We start from the raw sequence: 18,709 nt of genomic DNA, 5'->3' as shown, positions 1-18,709 counted from the left end.
ACACACTTCATATTAAATTATTTACTTCACAGATCAATGCTTCAATTGATTTGAGTCCTGTGTTTTTAGGGGAACATGGATTTAAAAAAAAAAATCTGAGAAGTATTAGCGTTAGAGTGGTCTCTTTCCTGGTGCTCTGAAGACGTGACCAATCTCTACGTGACAGGATCACACCACAGCTCGTAGCCACTCTGTGCAATAATCTGCAAATGATAATGACTTTCCAGGGCAGGCCCACATGTGTACTTGCAGAAAGGCCCCTGTCAGCCACAGCGAGTGGCCGTGACATCTGAGAGGTGACCCGCACAACTGACACGTTCGGCAGCTCAGGAAGCCAGGTTCCAGACCCAGAGGCAAGGCCCTCTGCGTGTGACTCTGATGGGCAGGTGGTCCTCGAGGGTTCGCCAAAGCAAATGGCACCGGATAGAAGGGAGCGCCACTTACCCACCAAACCGCTAAGTGGCTTTAAGAAGAGGAATGCCAGGCGTGGCCCGCAACCCCAATGTGACAACGACGCTTGGGTAAGAGCAAGCCATTTCAGAAATACCAGGAGGAAACACTTTGAGACCATTGGGAAGCATTTCGATGTGGAATGAACGAAAGAGTAAATTTGGCAAGTGAACGTGGGGTGTGGAGTGTTGACTTGTCTTCTTGAGCTGGCGTGCTTAAGGCCTTGTGAGCAGTTGATGCCCTCACAGACCCTGAACAAAGGGGGAAAACTCTCTTACCTGGCATAAATAACACTCTTCTTTGCAAAAAAAGAAGTTTTAAAACCTAAGAACTTATTTGGATGAAAACCTTCAAGATTCCATATAAACTTGGCCTTGGGCCATTTGTGTCGATAAACAGTGTTTTCTCACTTTACTCCCTTTTGAATTTTAAAGTTGGATATAGAGACCTTTAGGAGCAAATCTCAGAAAGGCTAAATAATGTAATCAAGAGACAGAGCTTGAACCCAAGTTCTGTGATTTCCAGGAAATTTGAGATTTCATAGGTGTATTTTCTTAACATTGTTATGTAAAAATAGAGAGGTAATATAGAACATCATATATCAGATTAAAATGTAATAAATACGTTTATCTTTGTCCTGTGTATGTGTTCAGTATATATGCATGAATCTAAGGAGTTTTTTTTTTTTTTAAATACAAAGTATGAGCTATTCAAAAAAATTAGCTCTATCAGTTAGGAGATTTGTTTTATGTTACTCAAGACTGAGGGGTGGGGAAGGGTTGTGGAATTTGTTATTGTTTTCTGTTGTAACTAGTTATTTTTAACTGGAATAATTCCAGTCTTTTATTCATCCGTTTTGTTTTTTAATAACTGGGGCCTATGTAAGAATCACAATAAAATTTAAAATCTGAGTATCTGTCACCATGAAGGCTGTTTAAACAGAAGGCTTTATCAAATGACAAGTGAGAAGGAAAAAATAAAAACCAGACATTCAGGGGCACCTGGGTGGCTCAGTAGGTTAAAAGTCTGCCTTTGGCTCAGGTCGTGATCCCGGGGTCCTGGGATAGAGCCTCGCATCGGGCTCTCAGGGCGGGGAGCCTGCTTTTCCCTCTGCCCCCCACCCCTACTCATGCTTGCTCTCTCTCTCTCTCTCACACATGCTTTCTCTCTTTCTCAAATAAATAAATAAAATCTTTTAAAAACCAGACATGCAGCAAAAGCATCAACATTGATAGAAACTTGACTTCATAATTACTCTGGAGTTAAACCTTGCGACTATTCCCATAACCCTAAGTGAGTGGATGCATGTACGGCTGCACAAGAGCTTAGATCCAGAGAAATGAAATCACAACCCATTCTACGTCCCCACATTTCCATCTTCTGTCCTTCTGCCCCTTTGCCAGTGACACGGATTGCTTCCAGTCCAGTTGGAGTCCATCCCAAAGAGAAGTCATTACACAAATTGAGGATTCTATCGATAATTTTTACTGGGCACAACACAGTCTGGGCTTTGCTAACCACTGACCTGCATTTGCTCATTATGTCCTCACGATTCTAGCAGGCACCTATCTTTACTGCATTTCTAGGATTCAAATGCTCTCTCTCCCACCTCCACCAACAGTCTGATGTCTCTGAAACTAGGATACATCTTACAATGACAGGTCATTGAACTGTGCTTTCTTCTTGTGCATAAATTCATGGTGCACCTCACAATTGATGATGTCATAGAATTGAAGACACATAGCACTTTCCTCATTTTACAGGGTTTCAAATTAAGATTACAGAGCGTGTGAAACTAGTCCAGGGTCACATGACCAGAGGAGTCGGGTAGACTGGCACAGGGCACACCCTGGAAGCCGTGCTTGTCTCCCAAACCTTTGGTCTCCATCAGTCTCCACGGCTCCTTTTGGGGACTTCAAAGTATCATAGCTCTGCCTCAGGAATAAGGCCGTTCATATATTCTGCATTTAAACTCACCTCTGAGTCATATGAAAAATCCAGAATTAAAAAAGACCGATTACAACTATTTTGTTTAAAAAAAAAAAAAAAAAAAAAAACAAGAAGAGGAAGAAGAGGGGCATCTGGCTGGCTCAGTCTGTGGAACATGCAACTCTTGATCTCAGGGTCATGAGTTCGAGCCCCACATTGGGAGTAGAGATTACTTTTTTAAAAATGAATAAATAAAAGAAGAGGAAGAAAGAAAAAGCTGGGGGAAAAACCCAGAGTCAAACAATCACTCCTGACTTTATTTCATTCTAATTCAAACATTCAGTTTAAAGAGCTCAAATTTTAGACCAGCAAAGGTTCACTAATCAGGAAAAAGACATTCATTTATTTAATCAAGCTCCAAATGGTAATTTGTGTTTGAGATTGTACTGAATAACCAAAAGCAGCAATTGTCTTTTGTTTTGTTTTATGTTTCTTCCTCCTTTTAACTATAAATTAAGTTGATCAGAAAGGCTTTCTGTGGTTTTGATGTAAATTTAAAATAAAAAGCACTGAGAACACGGTCACCATATTGTGGAAAGAGTGTGACTTGTGGCATCACCTCTGATAGCTCTCCATATGCTTTTATCACTGTTAAATCACTTCATTACGTGTCCAAAATATTTTGTAGACATGTATACATTGAAACTTAAAGCAAAGACTTCATCATGTTTACGTTCTCTCTTTCTCTCTCTTTCTCTCTCTCAGTTCATCTTAAAACCATTCATAGGGCAAATATTTGTATTCTATAATAAACCTGCTACAAGTACATAAATAAACTTTGCTACAGTTTCAGACAATATGTTTACTTCTAAGAAGTGTTTGCATGCAAGGAATTTAGAGGCAAAATACTAAAAAAAAAAATAAAATAAAAATAAATTTTAAAAAAGAGGGGAGATACTGTAGACACTTATTTACTCTGGTGTTTTTATGTGAGAAAGCATTAAATCCTTTAATGATAATAAAAGTACAATATCGTTTTGAGGCCAACAATTATTCAGACAGTAATCATTTTTTAATCTCCTGCCGTGCGTTAGGAGATGAGCTGGGCAGCGATGTCCACAAGTGACTAAAACAGAAATTGTGCTCTCCCTGGACTCACAGCTCGGGAAACATGTAAATAGGCAACACTGTCACAGTGCTGCCTGACATCACAGACATTAAAAAAAAAAAAATACCACAGGAGACGTTGATTGCATTTACACTCAATTGCACATAGATGTAGATATTGTGCCTTATTTTCAGACCGCCCGCCTTTCACTAGCTTCACGTTACGACCTCTTACGAGAATCTGTAAACCACCAATTTGCTTTCTACTTCCTTGAAGCATTGTCCTTTCTTGAGTGTATTAATATCTTCGCTGATTGATTGCCCTTATTACTTACCACCCCCCAACCAGAGCTGCAAGGGAATGACATTTACAACTTCATCTCTTTAGAGGCAACATGTTCAAATCTCAATAAAAATGACAGTGTCAGCAACATGATGAAAGAGAACTAGCCATTGCTACATTCATGCTTCACAATGCATTATGCTAGATGTGGCTGGCCATTCCCACTGCCCCCAGAGGGGATGGGGAAGTACAGCTACTTTCTCACATTTATATTAGAACAAGACCCTCATTTGGTTTAAAAACTTCAAAAGGTATAAAGCATTACAAAATATTAAAAAGGAACAAAGTACCTACCCCAGCTACCAGTTGCTGTCCTAGGAGAGGAGGTTGGTTGGCAGGGATATTTTAAGAATATGCAAGCAAATATTCTTTCTCCTTTTGTTCTCTCCTTCTTCCCTTCCTTCCTTTCTTATTTTAAACACATTAAACACATTTAGCAGGATAAAACTAAACTCACTGTTCATGTCCTTGAATTTCTTTCAATCAACAATAGATTTTGGAGATCTTTCCACAACAATATGTGATTGACTTTGCCATTTCTTTTGACAGCTGTATGCTATTTCCTTGAATAGATATATGAGAATATATTGAATAGTCCTCGCAACATGTCCTTGTGAATGTACGTCATTTCACTAACGCACAAGTGTATTTGTGGGGCAAATTCTTCAAGGTGGAGATGCTGAGTTGAGTGACGCATGCAGTTGGAACTATAGCAGATACTTGGTTTGATCATTAAAAAGTGCCTTGGGACTCTAGTTAAAATATCCAACAGTGACAATATCGGAATGATTTCTATAGTAACAGGAGTATCTGGTTTTCAGTTTGTCACTTTCATGTTATTCATGTTTTGGTCTCTTTCCTTTGCAGATGTGATCAAAGGTTATCTGCTGAGTACAAAAGCAGAATGAAATCCAGGGAGTATGGAAAGATCTCACAATAATGGTTTCGTTTAAAGATATATAATTTGTAAATAGAAATGCCTATTGTACTCCACCTATGTCTTCTTTCATCTTCTTGATCATTTTGGCCACTGACGTTCAAAGCAAATCTGTCTTCAATATAGTTACTAAATTCTGTAGGACTTGGATAATCTTTTTGCATGCTTTTATAAGCTGGAATTAGAGACAGCAACACAATTCAGCCTCTTGCTGTGGAAACCACAAACTTCTAAAGGGCATCCTGCCTGGACATCACTTCATAGAGAATAAGCTCTGTCCCTTGGGCGCCTTGAAGACTACCCGCACTACTTGTTGCATCATGTGACCTTTGGCAGTAAACTTAAATTTAAACCAGAGACAAAATAGAGATTTTTTTTGCCTTTTACCAATTGAAATTCCCTCTAATTTCTGTGTCAGCACTCTTCCCATTATTACCTCCATTACCCCTTCTCCCCCAACCAGGTTGATCATCTAAACATTCCTGGTTTGAAACCCATGTGAAAAGAGTCAGCTTGCCCTAGAAGACCATTCGACATGGGCCATGTGGCCCAAAGAGTAATAGTTTTGCCTTAAGGAAAGAGGTGGAAAGAAAGGATATTGGTTGGCTCTTTGTCTTCATAAAGTCTATGTAATTTGCAAAGGATCATGGGAGCCTGCCTGTTCACCTTGTGGTGACCATCAGGCAGAGAATCCCCAAACGTAGATAGTTTCGTGGTGCTACGTGGCGTGCTGACCTGGGTCGTGAGGTGAAAATGTTGCCCAAGGATCTTCATGAACTGCCTTGAGGAAATGGGGGGAACAAGAGAGTCTATGAAGTAACATATTGTTATTCATACCTCTAACGCGGGAGCACACTCAGTGACTGAGCAGTGAAATCATCAATTTTCACCTCCTTCTATAGCTCACCATTTCCTTTCTTGACCAGGAAGACAGCTAATCTGGAGGTATTAAGAGACCTAAGTAGCTAGAAAAGTCAAATTGTTTTAAATAAAAGGCATGCATGATGGCACCCCCACTTACCCAGCCCTTACTAGCCAGATCTTGCATCAGCTTTGGCTTGGGGCTCATGGGAGTGAGGGTCAGCCTAGGCCTCAAATCTCATGTGTGATATGAGAGCTAAGGCTCCTCTGAGTGGTCAAAGACTGGCCGCACCGTAATAGAGGCTGAAGACCATCTTCTGTAATCAATCTCTGTCCTGTGCAGAGAAAGAGGTAAGGCGAATAATGAATATGATCCTAGGAAGCATTATCAAGGACAGAGAAGAAAGCACAAAGAAGAAAGGAAGATGAATCTAAAGCATTTTAACAAAAGAAAGGACAGAGGGAAGTGGCTATGATTGGACCAGGCGGGGCGACCAATGACAGGGGTCCCTTATGAGTAGGTAAAAGCAGAAAGGGGCCTGTTATGATGAGCCTGAGATAGGAGATTATTGTTTTTTAAGTTTTGTGAAGCCAAGAAGTGAGTGAAGGGCTTTGGCATGACGTTTGTGAAGAGTAAGGGAATACATGGAAGTAAGTAGATGGGGCCTCAGTGTCTCATGGGCATATGTCTGTTCGCTGTAGTGAACATGCCACAGCCTCTCCAGAAGCCCCTGCTGTCCACAGAGCCTTACGGCTGACCAGGTCACATGACAGCGACAACAGCACACAACTGAGGCTGCTGGCCCAGAGAAGAGGGACACACAGTCGCTACCCTGGAAGAGGAATATCTTGCCCAGCCCCCCTCTCCCTACACACAGTGTGGCTCACTTCCCTGGCTTCTTCTTGGGCAGGGCAGAGGGATGCCCGAGTCACCTCTTGTTCTCTTTCTCATGGGGGGATTCATGGGCCCAAAACTGTTCAAGCTAACTTCTCTGGTAAGAGGGGCTCTGAGTCATTAGAAAATCACATATGGTTTCATTTCCAATGACATCTGGAAAGCAAAGGGTCAAATATCATCTCATAGAGATGTCCTGGTGAACACAGGGAATGAGCTGACTCTGAGAGATTAGTAGGGAGTGAAATAGGCAGGGCTTGCTGGGGATGGAATTTTAGTGAGGAATTAGAATAATGTTTCTTTTCCTTTCCTCCCTTTCTCAAATTACCTCTAAAAGGAGGTGTAAGGACTCAGAAAAATATAGGAACGGAGGGCAGAAGGAGCTACCAGAGTGATCACGAGAATTTAAATAAAATTACAACCCTCCAAAAAAGAACTGAAAATTTTGTTGACCTCATTTAACTACTTGCCTCATGTCTCAACACTGAGTGAATTCTAAATTAGTATTATCCATTTAGAGAATCTAGAAAGAATGTCTATACCTTAACAGCATGATGTCTCTCAAGGCATAATAATTTCCATTTAATTTTACATGATTTAATAACATCAGCCTTGTCACAGTCACACAAGTGAACATCAAACTAGGGATAAAGAAAACGCATTCTTGTTAAAAGAGAAGATTTTATAGCCAGTTCCTCCTCTTCCCAGAATTGGCACTGAGAAATGTGATAGCACGGTGGAAAGCTGAAGCCGAATGCATACTCTCCCCCTCCTAGACGTAGAACAAGTTCCTTCAAGTCCGATGCCCCCAGCAAGGGATCCCACAGTTTTCATTAATATAATACAAAAACATATGGTTAAGAAAAGAAAAAGAACATAAAGAAATGAGCAAAAGAGCTACAGAATTCAAAGAAAACACATTCCCTCGTTCATACCCACATCTAACTGCCTAAGAAATTTCAATGAAAATCAGATGTGATTTTCAGCATGTATTTCGCTTAAATAAAATATGAGTGAAATACAAGGACTTCTCTATGTGGTGGTAACAGAATTTTCTCTCCTTTTATTGGGTCATAATTGTATGCAGTTATGTGAGGATTTAAAATTTGATAACATTTGTAAACAGCTAAAGAACCCTATAAATTTCTATCCCCAAGTTATGAAAATTAATTCTTACTGTTCAGGAGATGCAGATATGATTACAAAAGAGGGAGGAGAAAAGATAGATTTTTCACCTAAACGTGTACCAACCTCAAGACCTAAATTGGAAGTTGTTTTTAAGAGGGAAGAAATTCCTATCACCTTTTTTTCTTTCTTGGAATTTGTTGTTGTTGTTGTTTTAAGTAAATTCCAGAGAAAAGTAACCCAGTCATGTGTGTGTCATGGTGGAGGTCAAGTGTACAGAAACACAGTGAAAATAAAGGCCCTGCCCATTAGGCTCCAGATTTCTTAGAAAGCCCTGAGATCAAGAGATAAGAATGAAATGAGGTAGGAGAGGAGGAAAGACAGGAAAGAAATAGAAATGGGAAGAGAGGAGAGAAACCCAACAAGCCAATGAATCTTGGCTTCTCACTAGTAGCTTGCTCTTCCCCCCAAACACAGCACAACTCAGCATCACTATTTGGGAGATCGCTTGCTTTTTAATCTGAGGCTTTGGTTTCCTTTCATCTTTCTGAATTTGATCTAGTTCATGTTTACAAGGTGCTTAAGGACGGAGGACTGCAAAGACTCCCTCTAAAAAGATTAAGATCAAGAGCAGGTTGGGAAGGGTTTTCTTTTTTTGACTTCAGATCTTTGAGAATATTTTCACATTTAACTTATTTAAGGTAAAATATAATTCCTTTACAGGAGTTGAAATCCAGGATCACAAGAGCAGAGGGAAAGAATATCTATTCTGCATTCATCTGCCTGTGACTCCCAGACATGTGGAGGTAAGAATGCCAAAGAAACCCCAACCCTGCTCTTCCAAATACAGTCATTTCTTCAATCAACACATGTTCACTGAGCACCTACTACATGCCATGCATTCACTCTCCCAGGCCTGGGGATACAGCAGTAAACAAAATAGTTAAAAATCCCTGCTCTCCAAGAACTGACATTCTTGGGGGTAGGAAGTCTGGCCGCAAATTGGAGATGCCCAAGAGATCATTTACTTTAAATATTGTCATATATACTTACGTACAATAAGTGTAAGAGGAAGATGTAAGACATTTTTAAATTCTAGACTCCTGAAATCAATCTTTTAACAATTCTTGAACATTTGAGAAAATCGGCATGCCTATAAAACATAAATTTCACTAGTTTTAAAACAAATCTAAAATTATATTGTCGGTTTGAGGAACAAAAATATGTTATATATAATCTGATTGTTTTTTTATTTACAGAAAATTTTAATTTTCTTATCTGGTGATTGAAGTCTCAAGTGAAACATGGATAAGGAAGAAAAAAAATATTTTCCAATCTATTTCATAAGCAGTGAGAAATTGGAGGGATACATTCTTGAACATATTTCCCCCAACTTTTCTAGTTTTATTTTTTCACGTTCCTATAAAGCCTAGCCCAGTATGTTGCCTTTCACAGCTTTTCTGTGAATAGATGTTGTACTATTATTTTATGAGTGTAACACAAAATTCTTGATTAAGAGAGCACCTTAAATTCATTTTGGAAAAAAACATTTTATTGGTTTGAAGATGAAAAATAACCATCTTATGATTTACAAAGGACTCTAATCTTTGAATCCTCCAGAACTCAAACTTTCATTTAGGAAATGAGCAGTGTTTGTAGCTTATTGCTCAAAATTTATTGGAAATGATGACATTTTTAAAATTTATAACCCATTACAGAAGACAGTTATTATAAAATTGCTTCATTATTCTATAATTCCAGAAATTCTACATTATTAAATTACTTAAAATATGAAGTAGTCTTTTTTTTTTTTTTTGATGGCTTATCATGACTTAATTGGCAACACTTTTCTCTTTCTTTGTGGAACATAAAAATAGAAAGACATTTCATACTTGATGGCAGCTTAGATCTGAGGAATTTCAGTAACCAAATGACCCAACATTCCGTGGCCCAAACAAGGTAGAAATTGTTCTCTCACTTAACAATCCAGAAACGAGTGTTGCAGGTTAGCTGGAGGCTCCTTTGCTCTGTGTGATGATTCAGGGACCTGGGACTCTCCCACCTGGTTTGGACCTTCTTTGCCCCCCTCTTTGTACCGTCGAAGGTGGGTTGTTGGCATGTCTGAATCCTAGCTCATGAGAAGGTGGAAAGAGAAGAAGTGGAGAGGAAGCAATTTTCCTTTTGGGTAAGTGAGACAGAGGGGACAAGTCTTGCATCCCATTGGCGAGAACACTGTCACACCCGTTGCTGATAGCCACGTCCATGTGGTCAGGTGAATGATGTAGGCATTGAGATGTAGCATGAGGCTGCTATCAACCTAATGAGATGACAGGGGAGGATCATTTGCCTCTGGAGACAGTTGACTTTTTGCTTTGCGAATGCAAACATGGGGATGGGGTGGGGTGGAAACTATTGTATACATTTTCCCAAAGAATTGCCAAGGGATTCAATACGGTCAATGACTAAACTGGTATTAGGTAGCTGTTGTCCTATGACAAAGTAACCGAAACTTGAAGCTTAAAACAGCAAACATTTCCTGTCTCACAGTTCCAGTGGGTCGGGAATCCAGAAGTAGCTCGGCTCAGGGTCTTTTGCAAGGTTGCAGTCAAGGGGTCAGCTGGGGCTGCAGGCAACTCCATTCCCAAGATCCTGTTCCTGATTGTTGGCAGGCCTCATGTCCTTGCTGGCTGTGGGCTGAATTTGTCAGCTTCTTGCCAAATGGATTTTTCAATAGGGCAGCTCACAACATGGCAGCCAGGCTTCCCTCAGAGCAAGTGAGGAAGACCATGAAAGAGAGGAAGAGAATGAGTAAGATGGAAGTCACAGTCTTTCTAACCGAATCTCTGAAGGGGCATCGCATCCCTTCTACTCTCTTTTGTGTCAGAAGTTACTATGCCAGCCCCCACCTAAGCAGAGGGAATCATAGAAGGGTGTGAATGTTAGATGGGGAGGATCGGTTGGAGCCCTCTTGGAGGCAGCCCACCATGGTATTCCACAGAGAAATTTGCACCGTTGGATGTTTTTCCAACAGAATGGACAACAATTGGTCATGCGAAGAATAGGCATTCACCTGCCTGAAGGTAGAAACTGATGCTATCTCACAAGTTTCTTTACCCTGTGATTACATTCTCTGCAGTGAGATAGGTTCTTTCTATATTCTTAGTAAATTCCTCAGACATGCTATGGTAGTTCAACCATTATTTCTTTTATTTTCACACAGAGAACAAAGTCTGACTAAGCTCCCTCTAAGCGGTATATATAGTCATTTAGAGATACACTGTGAGGCTTTGAATCCCATCCCTTAACTTACCAGCTTCTTGGTGTTTTCTCTCTGTTTTCTCATCTGAAGAATGGAGATTATATTTCTACTTACCTCACAGCATTGTTATAGGGACTAAATGAGCTAAGGGCTTAGTACAAATGAAGGTATGTATTATAAGATCAATAAATGTGAGGTAACTAAAGGAATTTGATCTGTCCTTTAACTACTGAGAATTTTTTTTGGAAAAAAGCAGTTCATCTTTCTTCATATGATTTCCTATATGTCAACCACCTTGACATTCTCTCTTCCCTGACTTCCTACAATGAGTCTACATCTAATGGTATGACTCGAACACCCAAGCTTCGTGGCAAGATCACGTAGGTGAGCATAGAGCCAACCAATGAGATGGGGACTTCATAATTCTTTTGTCATATGCTAGGGCTATAACAAGCCTTTCATCCATTTATACTATATTTATGTTTTGGAACTTGTTTCTCCCATAGTAGTCTTTTCAATCTCCATAAAACAGCTAGAATTCAAATTAGAAAAATTCATTGGATGTCTTCTTAGTTGGTTCTTTGTAGCCTTTGATATTTTTATTCAAAAAATCATATTTATTCTAGAAAAATTAGTGAAAGTAAAAAAAAGAGATAAAAAGGTAAAAAAAATACACCCCAATCCCAATATATATATATATACATATATATTTTTTTAAAGATTTTATTTATTTATTCATGAAAGATACAGAGAGAGAGAGAGGCAGAGACATAGGCAGAGGGAGAAGCAGGCTCCAGGCAGGGAGCCTGACATGGGACTTGATCCTGAGACCACAGATCACGCCCCACCCAAGCCAGGGTCAGGTGCTCAACCGCTGAGCCACCCAGGCATCCCCCCAAATCCCAATATTAATGATTTCTTCTTAGTTGGTTTTTATGGCTTTCTATTTTTAATTTTAAAAAAGCATACTTATTCTAGAAAAAGCAAAGTAGTTTTAAAAAAAAGTAAATAAGGGGCCCCAGGTGTCTCAGTGAGTTAAACATCTGACTTGTTTGAGCTCAGGTCACGATCTCAGGATCCTGAGATCAAGCTCCATGTCTGGCTCCACGCTGACCATGGAGCCTGTTTAAGATTCTCCCTCTCCCTCCCTGCCTCTCACCCCTGCTCTCTCTCTCAAAAAGAAAACGAAAAAAAGAAAAGAAAAGAAAAAAGCAAATAAGTAAGAAAAATAAAAAAGAAAAGGAAAGATAATACACTGATAATCCCTATATAGAGAGAAATATGACTAACATATTTGAGTCTGTCCTGGGCTCTTTTTATATATAGTGTACAAAATATAATAATATGCACTCAATTTTATAATCTGTGCTTTTTTTTCTTTTCTTTTTTTTTTTACTCACAGGCCCACTGTGAGCAAGTTGATTTACTTTAACAGAAGTAAGCCAACAGATGGGAAAAACCTGTGTGCCACATAGAAGTGAAGGAGAATCCGTTCAAAGAGAACAGGGAGACATGGAGAATAATAAGACTGGTAATAGATGAGAGAGCAAGGAGGAGGGGGCTTTGGATACCTGGGAGATGCTGGATTGGCTCTTCTTTCCTCAGGAACACGCAGATGCCTGCAACAGCTTGCTCTTTACCCTGCTGGGATCAAGAGACCCAGTCAGCATGGAAGCCAGTGGCAGACTTTCTCCATGCTTCTATTTTATGCACCTGGTGACCACCCTGTGTGTACAGCAGGGGATCCTCAAGAGTACATTCTGAACACCTAATATATATACTTTCAGAATTCATCTTCATAAAGATTCCACTGATTGGAGGACTGAATTGAAAGAACCAATACCTATTACAATATATCTTTTTCTTTTTTTTCCTTAAAAATTTTTATTGGAGTTCAATTTGCCAACATATAGCATAACACCCAGTGCTCATCCTGCCAAGTGCCCCCCTCAGTACCCATCACCCAGTCACCCTCACCCCCCGCCCACCTCCCCTTCCACTACCCCTTGTTCCTTTCCCAGAGTTAGGAGTCTCTCATGTTTTGTCACCCTCACTGATATTTTCACTCATTTTCTCTCCTTTCCCTTTATTCCCTTTCACTAATTTTTATATTCCCCAAATGAATGAGACCATACAATGTTTGTCCTTTTCCGATTGACTTATTTCACTCAGCATAATTCTCTCCAGGTCCATCCATGTAGAAGCAAATGGTGGATATTTGTCATTTCTAATGGCTGAGGAATATTCCATTGTATACATAGACCACAGCTTCTTTATCCATTCATCTTTCTATGGACACCGAGGCTCCTTCCACAGTTTGGCTGTTGTGAACATTGCTACTATAGACATCGGGGTGCAGGTGTCCCGGCGTTTCACTGCTCTGTATCTTTGGTCTTTTTCTTCTAAAAATATCACATCTTCGGACGCCTGGGTGGCTCAGTGTTTGAGTGTCTGCCTTCGGCTCAGGTTGTGATCTCAGGGCCCTGGAATCAAGTCCTGCATCAGGTTCCCCGCGGGAGCCTGCTTCTCCCTCTGCCTATGTCTCTGCCTCTCTCTGTGTGTTTCTCATGAATAAATAAAATATTTTTAAAAAATAAAAATAAAAATATCACTTCTCAAATTGAAGTCCATATAATCGGCTAATATGACATTTTTCCAACCTGAATGAAGACACTAGTCTATTAAACTTGAGCTTAATAGTATATTTTCAATGAAAAGTAACTAACCCAACATTCACATTGGGCAATTTAATTTAATTTAGGTTGGCCAAGGAGAAAAAAATAGAAAAAAAAAATCCCCATAACTTACTAATTTCAAGAATGAAAATGATGTTATTCTATAGACACAAAATTATAAGAAAATATTATAAACAATTCTATGCTGATAAATTCAACAACTAGAGAAGTTAAGTGGGATTGATTCTAGTTAAAAATGGTAAATGTACAGAAAGGAGGGCATTTATTTGTTTTAAACCCAAAGAAACTGAAAGGGAAGGGAAGACTAAAAGACCAGAAACAACGGAAGGATCTCATTTTGAATGACTTCCCAATAAATTAAACAATGGATCATTGGCCCGGGATGAAGTAGGAAGAGCGCTGGTAATAGGAATTATTTTTCTAACAGCTAAGAATAGATTTCCTTCTTTAATGGAAAGTCAACTGATTATTGAGATAAAAAAAATGCAGGGGCATCTGGCTGGCTCAGCCCATGGAGTCTCTGACTCTCAATTTGGGCGTTGTAGGTTTGAGCCCCACCGTGGGTGTAGAGATTATTATTATTATTTTAATCTTGAAAAAAGGGGCACCTGCGGGGCTCAGTGGTTGAGCATCTGCCTTTGGCTCAGGTTATGATCTCAGGGTCCTGGGATGAGCCCGCATCGGGCTCCCCACAGGGGCCTACTTCTCCCTCTGCCCGTGTCTCTGCCTCCCTCTCTGTGTCTCTCATGAATAAATAAATAAAATCTTGGGGTGGCGCAGCGGTTTGGCGCCTGCCTTTGGCCCAGGGCGCGATCCTGGAGACCCGGGATCGAGTCCCGCGTCGGGCTCCCTGCGAGGAGCCTGCTTCTCCCTCTGCCTGTGTGTCTGCCTTTTTCTCTCTCTCTGTGACTATCATGAATAAATAAATAAAATTAAAAAAAAATAAATAAATAAAATCTTTTTTTTAAAAAAAAGCAGAAAAGGCATCCTTACATAATCCTTACAGGACTGATGATACAGAAATCTCAAAATTGGATGGGGAAAACCTTCCTCCCAGCCAGATATTACCAGTGATGTGTAGCAGAATCTTGCATGACTTCTGGCATCTAAGCAGCACAGTATCATATTGCAGCCTGATTTTTTTTTCTGCTGAAACATTGTAGTTAGAGGTTTGGATTTTACAATTCTAATCTGTTTCTGAAATGATTTCTGAAGGATTTTTACAAACAAGGCAGTTTGTTAAAGGAGTCGGTGTCTGGATGCTAAAAGGAAAGCTAAAAGGTTATATTTTCTACATTTCTGGCCAGCTGGGACATTTCTGTCACCTGGTCTTCCTAAATGCCTAGTGGCAAGTGTATTTCAATTAACGGAAGCTAAAACTGGGACCCACATGACCCATTTCACTGAAGCCCCTCACTTACCTTACAGGTGAGAAAGTCACACATCTGTCAGCTCACAGATGTTGAGTGATTGGCACATAACTAGTTAGTGACAGACCCATAATTTAAAAGTCACATCATCTATACCTACTAAGTGTTCTGTGCCCAATTTTGTGCCAAGTGCCTTAGTTCACAAGAAACTCTGATGAGAAAACAGTGTCAACAAAAAGTCTTTTCCACTTTTCGTTTCTCCTGGTAAAACTGAGAGCCTGAACTGAGAGCCCTATCACAGCTCGACGGGTAGATTCGTAGAAAAACACATGGGCAAGACCATGCAAACAGCCCACACTCTTGCACATTGGCTTCTGACTCTGGGAAACTCAACACTGGTTTAAAAAATGTAGGTTTTTCTCCTTGGTGGCCCTGCAACCCTATACTTCCTTTTTCTCAGGCAGCTCTGCCTTAAAAAATCACACATCTGGAGTACTCCCGGGCTCAATGCACCAGACCTAACTCGTTTCCCACTCATAAATGGGCTCCCATAAGACCCGTGTTTTTCCAACTGAGGATCGTGACCCATTAGTGCACCATGAAATCAATTCAGTGGGTCATAACTGACGTGTTTTTTTAATTATATAAAATAGAGTGCATTCTCTCCTCTACCATTCGACCTCCACTAATATTTTAGGCTTGAAGGGGATTTTCTTTGACTTATATTGGGTAGCCTCGAGGAGAGGTAGTCTCTTTTCGTCCTGATTTTGTGTGTGTTAACATCCATTCTAGGTTTAGTTTACTAGGATCCCCATAAATCCTGACCAAGAAAAGTCCCTTGTAGAGGGTCCTTAAAAGAAGAGAACCTGCTTCCCTATGCACTCTTTATGCAATAATTAACTCAGGGTGCTGTTGCAGTCCTTCCAACTTGCTCCTTGCCAGGGGGCCCAGAAGCTGTGGACCTCGCAGGTAAATCGCACCCAATTGAATTCCTGCCCCTTCTGTGCAAATCAGAGTCCAAGTGTCTCCTCAGAGCCTCATGGGCTCTTTGAAGCTTTAGCTGCCAGAAAACATGGGTCTGAGAGGATGAGAATCAGCTGGAGTTCAAGAGTCAGTCCCACTCCCTCCCCATTGGAAAACCACATTGAAATATTTGTCTTCTGTGCTTTGTTCCTAAAGCAAACACTATTTAGCTAAGTATGGTGTAAAGGGTTGCCATTTGCCACAACCGATAAATAAACTGGTAACCACAATGATGAGGGAGGAGTGGGGGTATTTTGTGGTCTTGGGGGGAATTGAAAGCTCTCTTTCACTGGAGACAGGCTACAAAAGACAAAAAAATCATCAAAACAAGGAAATAAGTTGTTGTCTTAGAATAGAATCTTTGTTGGCTGCTGTGGGGGAGCATATTTGTATTTTTAGATGATTGCTCATCAGCAGGTAAAAGAATGTGTTGCATTATTTTTCTGATAAAGAGATTAAAGGTGGAAGTATGACTCAAGTTTCATTTTCCCATTTTCTTTCATTTAATAATCTGTTTTAAGAAATTGTATTTTGGAGCCTAATACATACGGAAAAAATAGATGACTAGCTTTTCCTGGTCAAAGCAAATTTCAAAGGGACAAAACTTTTTTTTTTAAGATTTTACTTATTATTTACTTAATATTTTACTTATTCATGAGAGACACAGAGAGAGAAGCAGAGACACAGGCAGAGGGAGAAGCAGGCTCCCTGGGGGGAGCCCGATGCGGGACTCGATCCCAGGATTCTGAGATCAGGTCCTGAGCCAAAGGCAGATGCTAACTGCTGAGCCACCCAGGTGTCCCCAAAAGGGGCAAAATTTAAAAACAAAGTACTAAATAAATGATGTTGTGGGCTCAGATAAATCTAAAAATTTAGCTGTGTATAGTAGTTGCAGGTAATCTAGAAGATTAACTTGCGAGTCTTTCTTTCTTCTTCTTCTTCTTCTTCTTCTTTTTTTTTTTTTTTAAGATTTTATTGATTGATTTGACAGAGAGAGAGAAAAAGCCCATACACAGGGGGAAGGGCAAAGGGAAAAGCAGACTCACCGCTGAGCAGGCTCGATTCCAGGACCCCGGGATCATGACCTGAGCTGAAGGCAGGCACTTAACCCACTGAGCCACCCAGGCGCCTCAAGTCTTTTCTATTTATGTAAACTTTTGGTTTCATGGGGATTTGGTGAAATTTGCTTTATTTGTACCTAGAGACATACAGATGAGTGCTAAAGAATTGCACCAAATAATTTTCACAGTATCAATGAATCAGGGGCATATCTAAATTTACATTCAGTTGTCTAAAATACAAAAATATGATCTTGGCAATATTTGTGTATTTTATCCATGTGTACCAGATATGTTTGAAAAGAAAAATAAACTGGAAAGAAAAAGTTCAAGTTCCATTTTTATTAAAAACTTTTTGCATCATCTACGATCGAAATATGATTGTAAACTACGTGGGATTGTGGTAGTGTGGAGTAGCATGATTATCTCAAATGACCAGAAGTCATCTATAATGACATCTATAATACCCATAACTTAAAACAATCTTAAATTTTTGTCCAAATATAAAATTCTCAAGGTTTAAAAAGGAAAAGTCAGTGCTGTGTCTATATATACCCTTCATAATTTGATAGATTTATTTAATTACTCCTTTCAGTTCCTTTTAATTGAGAGATTTAAGCATCTCATATTTTTGTCTATTTATAAAAATGCATATACAACATTTTGGTGTATATTCTCTCAGTCTTTTGTACTTTTAATATCTACATGTTTGCATATGGAATATATATATATTTATGATCATACTCACTTTATAGTGTCTTGAAAATATATCATAATTATTTGCCCATAGCAGTGGAAATTGTCAGAAATGCAATTTTAAGGGTTATATTTCATCATGTAGATCTGCCCTAGTTCATTTAACCATTCTGCTGTGTTATTGGGCAGTTAGTTGTTTCCAATCTCTTTTAAATAATGTGTAATGAATGCATTTGGTTAGGAATTCTTGGATTTTTCTCCCATTAACTTTTTAGAAAGAATTCCAGACAATGAAAATACTGGGGCAAAGCTATTTTCCCCATTGATTAAAGGTACTTTATTATTTCTCAGCCTTTTAGCTAAGAGCAAGGGTAGTATCTGTTCTTATCAGTTTGATTTAAGATACTTTATCATATACTAGATTCTTAGATATGATCAACACCAAGGCCTATACATTCTGTCACATTGATTTATCCATTGATTTTACCACTATGTTAAATTTTTATATAAAGTTTTAACATCTAATAAAGCAAGTTCATGCTCAGTTACCCACCCCCCTTTTGGCTGAGATCATCTCTTTAGTGTTTTAAAAAAAAGTTTAGAATAATTTTTGGTGTTCTAAAACCATACAATTTTTTAAGGAGGTGGGATTTTTATTGGAATTTGGATTAACCATGTAAATTAATTTGGGAAAAATTAGTATTTCTATGATATATCTCTTCAAGTAGCAAAACTTTCTTTTGCATTTCAAGAAATACTTGCGTTTTTTTTTTAACATAGATCTCACACACTTCTTGATACAGTATTAGTAGGTTGTTTTACTATTAGATTGTTAGACTTTTATGCTTCATATGTTTATTATCAGAATTATTTTATAACCACTTATAATTGGCACATAGCTTTGTTAATTATTAAATTATCTTGGATTTTCTCAAAAAAATCACATTCTCTCGGGCACCT

The 18,709-nt window shown here is 39.2% G+C and overlaps 1 pseudogene; it reads left to right on the top strand.

Annotated features, from left to right (window-relative positions):
- The first annotated feature begins 18,088 nt into the window (after positions 1–18,088).
- LOC112930950 (U2 spliceosomal RNA) lies at positions 18,089–18,194 on the top strand (annotated as a pseudogene).
- The last annotated feature ends 515 nt before the right edge of the window (positions 18,195–18,709 follow it).

This window comes from Vulpes vulpes, chromosome 1, assembly GCF_048418805.1.
Source record: "Vulpes vulpes isolate BD-2025 chromosome 1, VulVul3, whole genome shotgun sequence".
NCBI lineage: Eukaryota > Metazoa > Chordata > Mammalia > Carnivora > Canidae > Vulpes > Vulpes vulpes.
The sequence above is the reverse complement of the archived record's forward strand: the minus strand, read 5'-3'. Positions and strand labels throughout refer to the sequence as shown.